The following is a 12358-nucleotide window of genomic DNA, read 5'->3' as shown; positions in this document are numbered from 1 at the left end:
CTGGCAAAGAGGATCATGGAAGATCTGGGAGACGGTTCACTAGGTAACGTGCTTGCTAGATCACGGTGTAAGGACCCGAGTCTGACCCCCCAAACCCACGTAAAGCTGGTGTGCGGGCTAGTTCTCTGCCAGCTTGACACAAGCTAGAGTCATCCGAGAAGAGGGAACCTCAGTTTGCCGGGTATGGTGGCACATGCCTTTAGTTCCAGAACTTAGAGGCAGAGGCAGGAAGCCAGCCTGCTGAAACATGGAGCTAACCAGTATTCATATATGTCCGTGTGCTTGTTCGTTATTTCTCTCTCTCTCTCTCTCTCTCTCTCTCTCTCTCTCTCTCTCTCTCTCTCTTCTCTTCTCTTCCAGATGGGGTCGTTGCTTTTGTTTATTTCTGTCTCTGGCCCTTGCTATCAGTTGTTACACAAACCCGCAGGAAACCCACGCCGTGGTCTTCTCGGCTCATCTCCCAGAGAGCTTCTCAAGGCTCCTCACTCTGCCACACCCACACTGGCTTCCACCTGGTCTCTGGTCTCTGGCAACTCCTCTACCTCACTGTCTGCCCCCCCATTTCCAGTTCATGATCAGAACTCAGTGCTTTGCAAATTCCCCACTCAGTAACCCTTACACATCCTGTTCATTTAGGGGTCCCAACTTCCAGAAACCTTACTGCCCTAACACACGCTCATTGTCTCAACTCCCCTGAGACAGCTGGAGGCAGAAAGGGGCTGAGAGACCTTCCCAGGTCTGACAAAGGGAAGGTGAACTGGGGGGCTTTCTGTAAGCTTCCCTCTAATGGAAGAAAGTACTGTCTTATTTCTTTCACTCCCCAGTATGGCTTGACTCAAGGAGTGTGAGGCAGCTAGTTTGAGATGCAGCCTCAGGAGATACCTGTAGGAGAGGAGAAGTGGGGAAGGAAGGGTAGGTAGCAGTGGACAGAGGTTTAGCTGCTGATGTGGGTGACAGGAGCCTCATCAGACAGGCATCCCTGGAAAAGGTGCAAATCAACTACCTCAGAGTCATCCCTGAGAAAGTCATGATGTCAGTACTAGAGGAACAGAACTGACCCAATGAGTGGACATTACAAAGGGATCCATTCAATCGGCTTATGTGACAGTAGATGGGTAGTTACAATGGCTGACCACACTGGAGAAGCTGAGAACCCAGTAGCTGGTCAGCTCATGAGGCCAGATATCTCAGTACTCCCAATCTGATGCTGACCACTTAGAAGGTTTCTGGAGAGTCACTGCTCTTCGTTCATGTTGGAAGCCTGAAGAAGCTGGAATCTGATGCTAGCCAAGGCTGGCAGCAGCAGCTGTAGGTGGAGTTTTCCTGTGAAACTTAATATTAATTGTAAGTGCTCAGCTGTTAGCTCAGGCTTGTTACTAGCTAACTCTTACATTTAAATTAACCCATATTTCTTATCTACACTTTGCCATGTGGCTTGGTACCTTTTCTCAGCACAGTGTGCCCATTTTGCTTCTCCTTCTGTCTGCTGGCAACTCCTCTAACTCTGCCCTTCTTCATCACAGCATCCTTAGTTTGGTTGTCCCTCCTATACTTCCTGCCTGGCTATTGTTAGATTTTTCTTTTACTCTAGTCCCATGTTGGGCACCAAAATGTTGTTGATTGGTTTTGCTCTTTTGGGGGGGGGCTGCCATCTAGCTTCCAAATAAATCACACACACACACACACACACACACACACACACACACACACACAGGCTTATTCTTAATTATAAATGCCCAGCTTTAGCTTGGCTTATTTCTAGTCAGCTTTTCTTAACTTAAATTATCCCATCTATCTTTTGCTTCTGGGCTTTTACCTTTCTCTATTTCTGTATACCTCATCTTTCCTTCTTACTCCATGGCTTGCTGTGTAGCTGGTGTCCTCCTTCTTCTTTTCTCTTGCTCCTTCTCCCTTTCTCCCAGATTTCTCCTTCTGTTTCTTCTCTTTGCCTGTCATCCCCGCCTATCTTTTTTCTTGCCTTGCCATTGGATGTTCAGCTCTTTATTAGACCAACAGGTGTTTTAGACAGGCACAGTAACATAGCTTCACAGAGTTAAACAAATGCAACATAAACAGAAGTAACACACCTTGAAATAATATTCCCAACACCTAGCTACCAGCCAGTCAGCTTTTTCTTAAACCGATCTGAGTAACAAATCTTTACAGTGTACAAAAGGATTATTCTATAGCAAGCAGCAACAGCAGCAGCAACAGCAGCAGCAGCAGCAACAACAGCAACAGCAGCAGCAGCATAAATGCATTCACCAGCAAGAAGCACAGGCTGGCAAGTGGTACTGTTTATTTCTTTCTTAGGACCTTTTTATATCTGGGATGCTGTGAAAAGGTGCTGCCACTCTGGGGTGAGTCTTTTCCCTCAATTAATCATTCCTAGAAGTGCCCTCACAAACTACCCAAAGGCATGTCTCTTGATGATCCCATATCCAATCAGGTGGACAGTCAAGACTATCCATTACACTAACACCTCTGCAGTCATCAGCTGGGGATTCCTCTTGGGAGAGACAAATGCTTTAGCATTCCTAATCTGAAGCTCACAGACTGTCATCTCCAGTTTTAGGAGCAAACCCCAGGGAAAGGCAGCTGGAACTTGGCAGGAACTTTGTGAAATAGAATGGATGGAGAAGAGTGAGCTCCAATAGCCTCTGCTGCAACATCCTCCACCGCTGACCTTGCACGTGCCTTGATATCTGGAGATGAGGCATCTATTTTGTGACTGTGACTGATGAGCAAGAAGACGACAAACCAACACACTGATGGGAGGGGTGGGGGAATCCACGGTTCTTGGTAATCGCTGGCTGCCACACTAAAACTGAGCTAGCATTCATAGTGCATGCAGGGAATAACTGTGGCTGTAATTCTCCAAGCCAGTATCACTTCTGTGTCCTGTTATTTGTGGTTAAGTAAATTCCATTTGAAACAGGATGAGCTACAGGATGAACAGTTGAGAAAGTCAGTCCAAGCAGCTTACCCAGACATTGGCATGGAGTCTCAATGTTGGCTCCAAGCAAAGTCTAAATGAGAGTGTTAGTAAATGCTTGTTAATAGACAGGTGAATGGGTAGCAGGATAGATACCATGGATGGGGAGCACCAATCTCTCTGTGTTACATGACTCAGTTTGTATCCCTTTGGCGAGTGGCTGCATACTTTGGGTCTTCTTTATCGTCTGATTCCACATTAAGACATCATCTGACACTAATTGTTGGCTTCTCAGATCCTCTGCTATTCTGCAATGGCTCAAAGGTCACTAATAAAGTCTTGGCCAATTTATTAATAGTCATAGCTATTTCTACTTCTGCTTGATGCAGCAAAGCTCTGTGTAGTACTGGAAGGATAGGGACACTGTCTTCCTTTGGTGTCCGAGGTAGGAGCTGGTGTGAGGGGGAAGGGTTATACAGAACATCTTGGCATCATCGGGATAAGTAGGTTTGGGGCTAGATACAATGGCAAATTGTCTCCTTGTCGAGATCCCTTTGTTGTAAGTGTTAGAACTCCAATTCAAGCACACAGGGAATGTGTTGGCTTCAGTGATGAGACTGCAGAGAGATTCAATTGGCGTAGAGCCGGCACTAGCAGCCCTAACGAGGCAGGTACCCATGTTCTGTGCTCCTCCCCTTTGCTCTGTTTCTTCCCACCTCCCTTTCTCATTCTCTGTTTTCTCTTTCTCATGTGCACAGACACACATACCTCATCTCACCTTATTTCTATTTACATTTATTCTGCTCTATTCCCACGCCATGCAAAATGGCAGCCACCCTCCTGGTTGTTTTCAAGTTTTCTTTATAGCCTTTCCCAGACTTTCTAGCAACCTCAAGGGGGACCCTGATTGGGCTTCCCCAAGTCAATCACAGTGTCCAAGATTCTGATTGGTTGCCATGGGCCAATGCCTGCAGCAGAGGGATGAGCATGAGAAAGATAGAGCTTAGGAAGGAACCATGAATGGAGAAGCATCCAGAGCAGCCAGCAGAAGGAAGATAGGGATGCACGCTGGACAGACACGTGGTGTGGCTGCTGCCGCCGCCACCGTTTGAATCTCACACTCACAGCTACACATTGCACAGTCAGAAGTCCCTCTACCAAAGCAACCAGCAAGTTTAACCCTCTGACTCCTCCGTGACCTTGAGGAAAGAGACAAACATGCTCACTTCTTTCCCACGTGTAAGTGATCTGGGTTTAGACTATCTCCGAGATGAGGACTGTGCACAAGTTCTTTGAGAGACACACCCAGGGCATAGGGGTGAATAAATGAAACAGGGAGTGAAGGAACAGATAAAAGGGGGCGTGTTAATGAAACCAGGAAATAGGACTCAGATGCCCTTCCCCAAGACCTGAGAAGTGATACCAAGTTTTACATTCTAAACCGGGTGTGGAAGTGCACACCTGTAATTTCAAAACTCAGGGGTTGAGGCAGAAGCATCAGGAGTTCATGGCCAACTTGGGTGGCTTGGGGGCTATCCCAGGAGCCATTTGTAGCCCATCTGGCTTGTGGCGCATGTGGAGGGGAGCACAGCAAGACTATCCTCAGACAGAAAGATGCAGTTCCGGGAGGCAGCTGTGGGTGAAGCCTGGACTGGCCTCTGAAGTTATAAAGGATCCCAGAGCCAGCTTGGGGCTCATGGCCTTCTGCAGCTACCTGTTAATTGCGACCTCTGCATTTGGCCCACTTACCCAGAGAGGCACACTGCAGCCCCCAAAGCTTCAGGGCTCTCACTACATGGCCTGGATTGATTGATACATTAACAAAAAAGATTTTGTTTCCAGAACTGTGGATTCTAAATGTTTCATGTGAAACTCCCACCTGAATCCTGCTGAGAATTTCTTGCTACAGTTGCTTATTTACTGGCCCTAATAAAAGAGCCTGGCAGTTATTCGGGATAGTTAAAACTTTTAGGCTCTTCAGAAAAAGAGAGACGGGAGTGGGTGGGGTGGGAGGGGTGGGGGCTGGTAAGCCAGAGCCTGACGCACTGGAATGTTCTATGTGCCTGAGATCAGCTTTCACCTGTGGAACTCATGCTCGAGAAGCAGTTCCTGGTATAAAGGGGAGCCTGGTGGTGATGGGGCCACTTCCCAGCCCCCAGCAAATAGCAAATGGCCTCCCCACAAACCGGCTCCTTCACTTTTCAGATGTCAGAGGTAGATATTTTTTTCACAGGCACGAATGCTTCTAAACATCAGTTCTTGCGAATCAAGAGCTGGCGAGGGTTCTGGCTTCTTTGCTCTCAAGGGGGCAGAGAAGAAACCTTGGTACCGCCTGGCCAGGCCAAGTGGTTGAGCGTCCATGTGTATTGATGAGGCAAAAAGACAAATGCAGCTTCCCACCTGCTGCGGAGGTGTCCCTGACACAGCTGTGTGGCCGTGGGCAAGTCACCCTCTCTGGGATCCAGCTGTTTGCTCAGAATGTGAGGGTTAGTCCAGTGGTTGACTTGAGGTCCTGATGCTGCCCTGGTCCTTTCTATGGTCAACTACACAGGGTGTTCTTCAGTGATGGCACCTTCCCTGGAACCCTTCTTAACACAGCCATCCAGGAAGTCTCTTGGGGGAGCAGTCTGAGTTGGCAAGAGAATTGAAATCTATGTATCATCCTTCAACCCTAAATCGTCTTCTGTGAACATGTAAACCACGAGGCTACTATGCCCACAAGTCAAATCTGGGCCTCTGCCTGTCCGTGTCTAATAAAGTTTTATCAGAACAGTCAGATCACATGTCCATGCTGCGTTTAATGCTAGTTTTGAACTGCATTGGCAGAGGTGGGTAGTGGTTGGTGGTGGAGACCCTTCCCTTTGGCCTGGAGGGGCTGGATACTCACTGCCAGATCCTTTATAAGGAAAGTTTGCCACCCTGGATATAAATCTGTCTCCTTGGCTCCAGCCTTTCCTTCAGGCCACAATGAGACTCTTCTTTGTGCCTGAGATCCTTGGAGCTGAGCAATGCCCCAGGGGCTTATGGGCTGTTGGCATTCTTGAGTTGAGAGGAGGGAAAGAGAAATGCCAGGAGAGAAAATACAAGGAATGAAAATGTTGTTGGAAAAGGGTAGGAAGAAGATGGTGGGGGGTGGGGCCTCCTCCGTGTTGCATCTGCAGGGGCATGCCAGTGTTTAGAGATCCGTTCAGCCTGGCCTGATGCCCAGGCTGGGACTCAGCCACCTTCTCAGCTCTGTGCTCCAAGAACCTGGCCCAACAGGCACCCATTGGCTACCACAGAACTTTGATGTGGGAAGTACGGGCTCAAGCCCTTGTATTTTTTTTCCTGATGAAAATAGCAGCTTTTTCCTGGTCTCTAGACAGTTACAAACCTCAACATCAGCAGGTGGGTGTCTTTTCTGGCTGATGCTCCTGCAGCTGTTTGCTGGTGGGCTATATCTGGATTATTGCCTGTGGGGTCCAGCTCATTGTCCAAGTGAATACCAACCATCCACACCCTCTACTCCCTCTTTTCCAGGGCCATCAGCATCCTTTTCTAAGGTCTGTGTGTTCTGCTGCTAATGGCTCATACCCAGGACTTGCTGGATCCCTGGGGAACCTGGGTAGTCCATAGTCAATGACTCATGTGCAGGAGGGCAAAAGGCCAATTGCCATTGTCTCAGGATGCCATCCTGCCTTGAGCTCCCTGAAGGAGCATAGGCAGGGACTTTATCAAGTTTAGATACATACGGTGCAGAGCATCACTAAGACCTTGTCCGACTCAGATGATACGAATTACTTTTTTGACTTGAGGTGGTTTGAATGAGAGTGGCCCCCATAGGCTCATATATTTGGATGTTTGGTTCCCAGTTGGTGGACCGTTTAGGAAGAATCAGGGGGTGTGGCCATGTTGAAGGAGCTGTGTCACTAGGGGTGGGCTTTGACGTTTCAAAAGGCAACACAGGGCCCAGGTTTGCTTTCTCTGCCTGCTGCCTGCAGATCAAGAAGGAAGCTCCTAGCCACTGCTCCAGTGCCACGCCTGCCTGCCTGCCTGCCGCCACACTTCCCACCATGGTGGTTGTGGAGTAACCCTCTGAAACTGTAAGCAAGTCCCCCAGGGAAAGCTTCTTTTATAAGTTGCCTTGGTCATGGTGTGTCTTCCCAGAAACAGAATAAAACTTTTTTGTTTCTTTGTTTTTTTTTTGGTTTGTTTTGTTTTTAGACAGACTCATTCTGAAGTTCAGGCTAGTTTCAAACATACCATCCTCCTGTCTCAGTCTTTTTGAGTGCTGACATCACAGCCCTGTAGCACCATTCCTGACTGGTCAGTTTTAAATGAAGACAATGTTATGGTTTTGAATGTCCTGTTCTAAATTCAAGTTGAAATTAAGTTGCCCTGTAGCAATACTGACAGGTGGGACCCTAAGAAGTGATAAATTATTCATTACTGTGGAAATAAGGTCCTGATTAAAAAAAATAATAAAGTTGAGCCTGATTTAAAAACAAACAAACAAAACAAAAAACTCCAGTTCCCTTCTGTACTGTTCCAATCCGATGTAGAGACCCACATCAGATGGCAGAGCCCTAGGACTCCCAGCCTCCAGGAAGCATGAGCCAAATGAGCTGCTGTTTATAAATTCCAAAGCTGGTAGTGTCCTGTCACATCAGCAGAGCCTGGACTCAGAATCTGTTGGGGACAGGGAGTGAGAAGACAGTTAGGTCAAAGGTGCCAGCTCCCAGGTCCTGGTCCCCCACAAGCCAAGCCAGGCATCCTGCCACGGAGGAGCCCTTCCTGAACTGTGGCGGAGTGAAGGCAGGGTAGGAGAGCTCTGAGGACCTAGCTCATGACTCATTCCCCAGGGTGTCCCAGAGGTGAGGGGGGGTGGGGTGAAAGTTGGAGGTTCCCGAAGTAGTCCATGGTGTGTTCAGTTCCTATTGATCACCTGACTAAAGATCCGGGAGGTGTGGCCTCTGTGCAGGTCAGAGTCTGGGGTGGGGTTCTCCAGACAGGAGTCAGGTGGATGCAGGCTGCAGTCACTCTGAAGGGTCAAGGGAGAGTTTACCCTCTAGTCTTCCCAGGCTCCCGGAGCGCCAGTTGAACTCCTCCTCAGGGCCCCAGTCATGGCTAGTCATGCTCATTGCATCCCTTAGCCTCTGCCTCTGCATCTTTCTACGGTCCTCGGTTTCTGCTTCTCCCCTCCCTGATACACAGCCTTCAGATGACCTTGGCCAAACCTCCATAATCCAGGATCATCGCCCCATCTGGGAGCCTCCATTTATGCACATCTGCCAGGTCCCTTTCCCCACATAAGCTGACTTAGTCACAGGTCCCAGAGATCAGGGACACAGACATGTGTGGGAGGGAGGTGTGATTCTGCCCACACATTCAGCAGAGCTGTGGATCAGACTTTGGCCTATTTGGGTCCATGCAGATGGCTGAGGCACTGCGGGTACAGTCATTTTCTAGACTGACAGCTGAAACTGTCCCCTCTGCCCCCTCTTCTCTGCCCAGCTTCCCTCCTGCTCTGATCCATTGCTCCTGGCACACTGCCTCGCTAAATCATTTGCACCAAATAGTAGGGAACATCCCCCAGGATAATGTGTTCTCCCCAGCCTCCCCAGTGCCTCAGCGCTCTTGTCTATTCCTTACCTGGAATAACAAACTGGGACTGTGGACTCTTCAGGGGAGGCTGGGCTAGTACCTGTGGCGGTTCATGTAAGGCTGACTGTAGGGCAGGGAAGGTTGGGTAGGAGCTTTGTAGGTCCCTGAGTTAGAATATCCTAGGAGCCCTGAGACCAACACGGCCAGAGAGCCCAGAGTCTCCTAGCTACAAGGCTGCCTTAGCATTTGCCGCATGCTTAGCTGCTGGCCAAAAGCAGAGAACGGGAGCATGGTCGGCCTGCTTCTGTGGCACCAAAACCATGTCCTGAATATGGAGGCCTCCTGTCCACTGCAGAAGGGTTTTATGATTGGGTGCAGAATTTGAGCTCTTTTGCTGATGGGCTTGGAATTCCTGGGAAGATTTCAGCAAGGGAGTGACATGATCCCGTGATCTTTTGGAACAGTCTTTCTGGCTGCTCTGGGAAGCACAGTGGAGGGGCTGAGGAGGCCAGGAGCCTAAGGGATGGGGGTGGGGTGCAATATTATTCCTAGTAGAGAAGGTGATGGCCTGTCTGGCCCCACTCCTGCCCTCTTAAAGAATGTTCCTAGTGAACAGAGCAGGAGACCCGGGCTCGACTTCTTGCCTCACAGCCCCAAAGCCAGATACCTCACCTCTGGTAGTTAGACACTGTGGGAGTTTGCCTCTTATGGCCCCTTTCAGCCTCACAGTCTCTTCCAGCCACTCTATCTTAGAGGGTATCCTCCCCCGCTTAGGAACAGCCCCCTCTCTCCTCAGTCACTGCTCGTCCTTGAGTTTCAGAGCTTCTTCCTAGGAGAGCACGTTGACCCTGTTCTGGAGATACTCTGGCACTTCTGGGTAAAAGCGCCAGTCCAGAGCCTCCTGTGGCCCCCGTGCCTCAGAAGCTTGCCTGCAGAGGGGGATCTGGATATGGGCCCAGGTTTGATAAGCCCTGTTATGTACACCATCGGTGTCACCTGGATAATTCTTTCAAAATCCCATGGTGCTTGGGGCCCCTGCCTGCACACCTGAGTAACCAAATCAGGGTCTTTGGGTAGGACTGTTTTGCCCCCTTTTAGTTTCTCAGGTTGTTCCAGTGTGCAGCCAAGACTGAAGCTGTTCACGCTGGGACAGGGCACTGTGTGTGACCGGGCACATGACTCATTCCACTGCTCACGGAGTCCTTGCACCATCCACATGATGTTTGTGGGGCCACGAGACACAGAGCCTGTGGTGCTTAACAGGGAGACAGCAGGCAGGCTGTGCTCTGTGGGTTTCCCGTGTGTGGAGGGAGGCTGCGTGCAGAAAACAAACCCTGGATAAGTTTTAAAGACAAGCCATTAGTTGAAGTTGCAGCTTCTGACCATCGAGCATGGCCAGCCAGCCTGACCCTGGGGTTGGCGATATCCCAGATGTGGCTCCCTGAATCACCACCTACCGTCCAGCTGTCCCCTGGCCCTTTGCAGATCCAACAGCCTGAAAATGGGCAGCCTACAAAGGGTGCTGGGGCAGGGTTGGAAGCTGGCCAGGTCTCTGGGGCACACGGCCCCTCCCACGACCGGGGGTGGGGGGGAGAAAGAGGGAGAAGGGGAGCATGGTGGTGGGCACTAGGCCACCCCTGCCTCCAGGCCAATAAGAGGGTGCTGTGGGACTTTCCCAATTTCTAGAGAGGAAGCCAGTCTCCGAGCCAAGCCCGGCTGCCAGGGAAGTTCATGCTTATCTAGGAAAAAACGTGAGCCCATGAAAGCCGGGAGCAGAAACTAAGCACACTCCTTGTGCTTGCTGCCTCCCAGTCCCTTTCTGGGGACTCCTCTCTGCTGGGAGAATCCTGGTTACCAGAGCCATGATTTCATGGGGGGAAGCTTAGCCAAATCTTATCTAAAGAAGAAACTTAAAGAGCTTGGATAAAGGAATCAAACGGACATTTCTCCACGGAAGAAATAGAAATGGCCACCAAGTGTGTGGCGAGACATTGAGCATCATGAACCACAAAGGAAATGCAAGGGACAATGAGGAAGTGCCTGACACCAACCGAGCGACTGGCATTTAAAAAAGAAGAAAGCTGGTGTTCGAAAGAAAGACGGGATGCAGCTTGGTGGGGGAGTAGACTTGCCTAGCATGTCTGAGGCCCCGGGTTCAACGTCCAGCACCAGAGGAAGAAGAAAGCTAAACAAAGATTGCTGAGGACCCAGTGATGCACTGCTAGGTTGCACTCAAGCCATCTGGAACTGGTCATCGGATGTGCAGACCTGCTCAGGGCAGTTCTATGCACAGTGGCTGAAGTGGGAAACACAAATGTCTTTGGAAGGGGCTCTAACAAGCATGAGCACGGCAAACACTGCAGACACACTTTACTCTTTCATCCCCTTTCTTCTCCCTTGCTAAAAACCCTTACATCCTAAAGCTAGCCCCCAAGGTCTAGTCCCTTATTTGGACACCAACTTGCTCCTGAGACAAAACACCAAGGTCCAACAATCAAAATTCATTATTTGGCTTCACTGGCTAACCTGTCCAATGCGGATTTACCAACTCACCTAGCACAGAATCCCTCTTTTTTCCCCTTGAGAACCCGCACCTGCAGAAACACCTCTTCCATCTCTCACTTTCTTGCTGCACTTGCTTGCCGGGCTTGCCTTTGCAGCCCCACCCCCACCCCGCCCCCACTTGCCCCTCTGGGTAATCAATATCCTTTGTGCTGAGAATTTGGTGTCTGGGTGTGTCCTGTACCAGTTCTGGGGCTGCAGACCTCCCTTTCACCTTCCAATGGATAAACGCAAATTGTGGCACACCCATGATGAAAATAGTATTCACTTGTGCTAATGAATGAGATGCTGATACATGCTGATGGAGATGAGCCTTGAAAAATGTCCAGTGGGGAGGAAAGCAGACACCAAAGGATGAATGTTACGTGATTTCATTTATTCAAAGTTCTCAGAACAGGTAAATCCACGGAGAACATCCCGATTGAAGGTTTCAAGGCCTGGATGAGGGAGTAATTGGGTGTCATGGTAGAGGATTCCAACAAGCCTGGATTCCAACAGAAGACACGTGGGATTGCATGTGCCTGAGATTTGTGAGTTTTGAAGGTTAAGACAGTGGTTCTGGAGCGGGTGGCTTTCAGAACTCAGAGCTTCAGATGGGTGGGACCACCACCTGCCAGGTTGGCATCACCAAGAGTTAAAGTGGCAGTGTCAGCACCCCAACGCCCTGCTCTTTCCAGGGAGCAGGCAGAAGCTAGCAAGCAACTTTCACGTTGGGCCTTTAGGGCATCAAAAGATGCATTCCATAATGAACACCAGTGGGGTTTTTATGGGGAAGGGGAGAGGAACTATGTATACGTTCTTAAGCTCTGCTACATACTAGATACCACCGTTAGCCACAGTCACTGAAAGTGTGTGGTTCCTGTCTTCCAGAAGTTGCTTGGGAGAGAAGGAAAGACTAACGAGAGGTATTTGGTACAGTGGTGGGGGTCAAGGTAAGAACACTGGATTATAGAAGGAGATGGGCAAGGAGGCAGGTTACAGCAGGAGGGACAGGTGGTCCAAGGAGCCTCGGGAGGGTGGAGTGGGTGGGGAGGTTACCACACGGGCAGGAGCAGGAGAGGCCCCCAGCCAGCTGTCATGGGTAGCGGTATCTAGTGGATACTTTGGTGTCTCCCATGTCTTCTCCTGACCCACTGACTGCGGCCACCGTACAGATGGTGGCTCCACTTGGGGATGGCTTCCCACATCAAGCAACTCTGCGCTGCCGTGATTTGTGCTCCAGGAGTTAATGCTCTTGGGGGTGGCCCTCTGTGAACGAGAGGGGGACAACGTGGATGA

This window comes from Peromyscus californicus, unplaced genomic scaffold (assembly GCF_007827085.1).
Source record: "Peromyscus californicus insignis strain IS unplaced genomic scaffold, ASM782708v3 Scaffold_7__1_contigs__length_154581171, whole genome shotgun sequence".
Classification (NCBI taxonomy): Eukaryota; Metazoa; Chordata; class Mammalia; order Rodentia; family Cricetidae; genus Peromyscus; species Peromyscus californicus.
The sequence above is the reverse complement of the archived record's forward strand: the minus strand, read 5'-3'. Positions refer to the sequence as shown.